Genomic DNA, 5916 nt, shown 5'->3' with positions numbered 1-5916 from the left:
CCTTCCTAATATTCCTAATGAGCCGCTAAGCCCCCCCCCCCCCCCCCCTCCCTCCCGATCCCCTCGTTCTGCCCCGCTCCGCGTTTCCTTTGATCCCTGCCATCCCATTTCCCACAATCGTCGGGGGGTGGGGGTAAGCATGGTGCTACCAGTCTGCGTGGCGCTAATACGGCGAATATTCATCCCCACTCCCGTTCGCCAACGTCTGGTATTCACGACACGCGCGTCAAACAGCGCTGGGATGTGCATCGGATTGACAGGGAGACGGCTGGGGGTGTGGGCTTCGACCCCTCGTGTTATTATTATATTATCATATTTGGTGGATTTAAAAGAACGTTTAAAGTGACTTCTGGCAGGTCGGCACTTTTAGACACTTTTAACATTCTAATGGAAACTTTTTTTTCTGATTAAGCATCAACACTGTAAAACACCAATGTTTTTTTTTTGTATGTCCATGAAAAGGACGCAATGTGTGTACTAAAATCACTGATGAGGGATTAGTTTTAATTTTCCATAATTTTATGATAAATGATAATTGGGATACTTTTTTACAACTTTTGATTCTGCACATTTAAATAATAGAAAGTGGAACATTTGCATGTGCCGACTGGCTCCCACACACACACACTGGCCCCATGTGAATATTTAACACACGTGAGTTAAATGTTAAACAGTTAAACAGCCTTCAACCCTAATAGGCAGAGAGGATTCCTGCGGCAGTGTGCGGGGACCAAGGGAACAGTCACTGTGGTTTTTGGGGGCTGAAGTGTTCATTCTGAGATATTTGTTGCTAGATTTCCCTAGCCTTCCTAGATCCTGCATCTTGATTGGCTGTCGTCTCTCCAGAGTCCCCCCCCCACCCTGCTCCACACCCCATCCCGTCCCCTAACGAACTCCCCGAGCCAGGGCTCACCGCGGGCGCCAGGCAGTAATGAATCCCCCAGGTGGCGGTGCTGAGATGGGTGTCTGTTACGCACAGCGCGCCTCGCAGCAACAAAACAACTGGCAGGCCATTATTTGTCAATCAAACCGATGGCCGTAACAAAATGCTGTCTGGTCTGGGCTGACGTCGAGTTATCATCATTGAAACCTGTCAGGCCAAAGAGCTTTTTTATCGATAGCTTTATTTATTTATTTCATCATTGTATCTTTTTTATTTTTGCCCCGGACGACTCAGACTGTTCCGTCAACTGTTGACAGCACAAGATGGCCTCCGATTTCCCTCTGGTTGGGGAGGTGCTCTCCCCAGGCTTTGGGGTTTTCACCAACATTCCATGTACTGAAGAACGCAGCGTATGTATGTTTTCAGCATTTTCCACTCGAGAGACTCGATCTGTTTTGCACACATGGACGTGTTATCACAAAGAGATGCAGAGGTTTTAGGCTAATAGAATGGAGCATTAGTTCAGACCTACAACGTTCCCAGACACTCTTCAAAACGGCATTCTTCCACTGAGGATTTCTGCACTTTCTCAGTCGTGATCTATTAGCAGTCTAATAGCAGGGTCAAGACTGTGGAAATCACTGCTGTCAATAACTTCACACACATACAGACATTGATACACACACCCGCCTGTGGACACATATACACACACACACATACAAACACGTACATACTACACCCACACAACACACACATACGCACACATCAGTGCATTCTTGCACATGCCACAATCACACACAACCACAAATACACACAAACACATGCACACCCAGGCACACGCACACACACACACACACACACACACACACCAGGGTCTCGGTTCCTGTCTGCCCTTGTTTAGATAGTTGTTTCAGAACAATCAGGATTGCCCTTTCCTCCAGCGTTGCTATAGATACCGGTGCTTAGCAGTATCACTAGGCACCGTGTAACCTCTTCTCGCACCGCGCTGAGAAAGCACAGGAGCAGTGTACTTCAGGTCATCTACCCATTGACCCCTGACCTCTTGACTCATTAAGTAATTCGTCTGCAGCAGGGAAAAGCTAATATTTACCACAACTGCAACAACCATGCATACCTGATGCGCTTATGTAGCCGTCAACATAATCACTTATGTTCAGTTATGAATGTTAACTGTTACGACTTATTTAAATGTGCATGTCGACACAGCATTAATTTCCAACTTCTCTTAAATATGACTATTTTCTTATTCATAAATCGATCAAAATGAAATAGAACTCCACATATCTTTGAAGACAGAGTGAAGCATAATTTCTGCTTTGATGAAACAAAGACATCAAACTCATTATAGGGGTTGGGGAGAGATGTATCTATCCTTTAGGTTTCAGTTTTTTATTAAAAATAAAGGAGCTGCAACCATTTGATCGGAGCAGCAGCATCTATTTAGCCAACATTAATATATAGGCCACATATATTATTCATTGCGTGAATGACAACCAAAAAGGAAAGAACAGTCTGAGGGAAAAATGAACTCTCTAAGGCGACCTATTGGTGGACATCTGTGTCCTTCATTTTGATTGGTTGATTGTTTGAAGTGTTCTCCTCAAATGGATACAAGGAAGAGCCTATGGCCAAACTTGTGACCTAAATTCATGTTCTTGTAGTCATCAATTTATGCAAATAATTAAACTTACTCAATGTTATTTTTAGTTATAAAGATCCAAACATCAAAATGCTACCTAGAAATATGTTTCCATTAGTTTGTTTCCATTATGCTTTATTTTATGGTCTAGTATGTGGTATATCTCCGTAATAGCATTCAGTATTTTCCTCCGATAGTCTTCCTTGTAGGCAGTCGAGCGGGGTAAGAGAGTCAAAGGTGAAGAAAGTACGGTACAGAACGCCAGACACAGATTGTAACGCCCTACACTCCGGGTTCGCCTTCAAATCAGACCGTGGAAATATTCACAAGCCACAACACTGGCTGAAAGATCCAGGTAAACATATAATTAAGTGCTTGGAAAGATGGTAGGAGAGGGCTTTTAGACTGCATGCCCCCTTTTTGTAGCAGAACGGTAAATAGAAGTGCATCTCTTAAATATTTAATCTGCAGAAAGTAAAAAGACAGCACTTCAACTCTCCAGGTTTGGAGTTTCCATTGGCTTTTCATAAATCCCTTTCATACGCGGGAACATCCCTTTGCATCTTTTCATGTTGTTGATGGTACAGACGGCAGTATTCACATCCCCTCGCCCTGAATGCTTCTTGCACAGCCTGCGTAAAGAATAAGCAGAAAAGCTGAAGTGGAAAAACGCAGCATTACAGAAAGACAAGCGCTCAGGTCAACACATTACCCCCCCCCTTTTTCTCTCCCTTTTTTTGACGAAAAACGTGAAACCGCTAACAGATGATTAATACAGAACACGCTGAGCGCTTCGCACAATCAAAGTGCTGCTCCGAGTAGAGCGCTAGTACAGCAGGAAGATCAAAGCGTCTCAGGTTAGCTGATGTGGCAGAACGTCAGGAATACATTAGCTCCTCCGCCGTGGCCCGCTCTCGCTACACACTCACGCAGCGCCAAAGAAGAAGAGGACTAAAAACACAGCACAGCTCTTGTTTGATGCTGTTAATGAAACTTTAACAGCCATATTGTTTTATTCATATATTGCAACCCAAGACATCTGACATTTTTTTTCGTTATTTTACTTTAACGACACGCAGCGAGACATGGCTGCGGGCGTTAATCTACGTTAATATTGGGTTTGTTTTGATTGGTTCAAGCAGTATAAATCTTACATGCCTTCTAAGTCCATTACTTCCCAAACGTGTTTTCTTAGAATTTCACGTTTCACGAAGTTTCACGAAGTTGTTTCATCAGTTTTCAATTTAAACGTTTCGTTGTAATGCTTTTACTTGAAAGTTTTTTTTTTTTCTTGTGTGGTTTACGTTGTAAACCTTTCAAGCACTGTAATTAACACGTGTTTTAATCATCCATTTATCACAGTTTCAGGTGTTTGTTAATGTATTACGATTTCTTTCCAGATGAATGGCAGACAATCAATGATTAATGATTATCATGAATTAGGCCAATTAAAGCAATCACACAGACTACTATTCAGCACACAGGCATTCAAACATTCACACATGCATACATACAAACACACACACACACACACACACACACACACACACACACACACACACACACACACCCACACACACACACACACACGCAGAAAAAAAAAAACACGCAGACACACATATGTACAGATACAGTCAGAGACATACAAACAAATGCACACACACAGTAAGCAGCCTGTTAACTTGACAGTTTTAGCTTCCTGATAGCTTCAGTTAGCTTTCTGCTATCCACTGTTAGCCGCCTGCAGCCGCCGCATCAAGAGACTCATAGCAAGCCCAATGCTGATACCTGCGCTGCTGGCCATTGCATCCTGTTGGTTAACAATGCCATCAGGAAGGGTTCCATGTTGAACACAATGATCTGCGTGCTCCGTGTTGACAGCACATCGGTCCAGGGTGATGGTTTTGACGGTGAGGTTTCAAACCACAGCAGATAAAACATGCCACCTTAAACAATCCCCTCATTCAGTTTATCTATAGTCATCCAATAGCAACATGCCCCTATCTGCTCCTTATGTTCATTGTCTGAATTGTCTGTGAGTAAACAACTAAATAGTCAACATTGAGTGGCATGATTTCATCATGATAATACATATATACGTGATATTTATCATGAATTTGCTTCTCTGACAGCTTCTCTGAGTGAGGATAAGAAAGATTCTGGAGATTCTGTGAGTGGCTCTCTTTTCACCTTGTCCAGCGATAACACCCTGAGAGAAAACACAGAATAGTTGGCCTTGTTTCTGTTATTAGCGAATATAATATGTGTCTAATATGTCGTCTTTAACAAAGAAAAAAATCCTTTTGAAATTGAGACACCAAAACACTGCTGCTGGAGATTCAACGATTTAGACGGATACTTGAAGAATGAATACTAAATTATTCATAAAACTTTTTAAAACGCCAATCAGTTATAAACATTCAAGGGAAATAAATCTAAAAACACATTTCGGCATCTGTTTAACGGTAGTCAAAATAACATCAAAGACAGCTAAAACTGTTTCTGTCACATTGTTTTCTGGTTGAATGAGGATTTATTTATTCAAATATATATGTATAGTTTTCTAATATTTGTACTTAATGGGCTAATATATCTTGGATAATTTTTTCTTTTGATTTAACTTAAACTTAAATTAACATAAAACGCAACATTGTTGATCACACTTGCCCTTAAGTAGCTCAACATCAGTTTTGCATCCCCATATCATTCTGTTTTGCTGGTCGGGCTACTAGCGACCAGGTTTTGCCATATAAACATTTTCACACGTAGCGTTGGTCGTCATAAGAGGAGAGCCAGAGGTGAAGGAAATCTACTATTACAATGCCATCATCTCCTCTCGAGCACAGTGGCGGTCGCCCTCTGGGTTGTGGTTGACAATTTAATTTGAGGATGTGAAACTGTATCATATGTCTGCATGTGTGCGTTTGTGTGTTTGTGCGTGTGTGTGTCTGTGTGCGGGCCTGTGTTTGCTTCTCGATGTGATATTCAAACTAACAACCCTCTAAAACACTAAGGCTCAGCTGCCCTTCGATGTCAGCTCCGATATGCCGTCTTCGCCCCTCTGATATTTCCATGCCGTCACACGTCTCTGCATTATTAATCGAAGGCAGTTGCGTTCAGTCGTCGGCCATATCTCATCGTGACTCTTGCTCTGGTACACTGAGCACCCAGGTACACCAGGGTGGGGCGTTGCGACCACTAGACTCTCTCTCTCACTCTCCTCACCCTCTCACTCCCTCCTCACCTTCTCTCTCCCTTACCACCCTCCCTCTGCTCTCTTCTATCTTCCTCCTCACCCTGTGTTCCCTCCTCACCCTCTCTTCCTTCTCACCCTCTCTCTCCCTCCTCCCCTTCTATCTGCTCTATTCTCTCT

The sequence above is a fragment of the Pollachius pollachius genome (assembly GCF_949987615.1).
Source record: "Pollachius pollachius genome assembly, chromosome: 5".
NCBI lineage: Eukaryota > Metazoa > Chordata > Actinopteri > Gadiformes > Gadidae > Pollachius > Pollachius pollachius.
Note: the sequence above shows the minus strand (reverse complement) of the source record.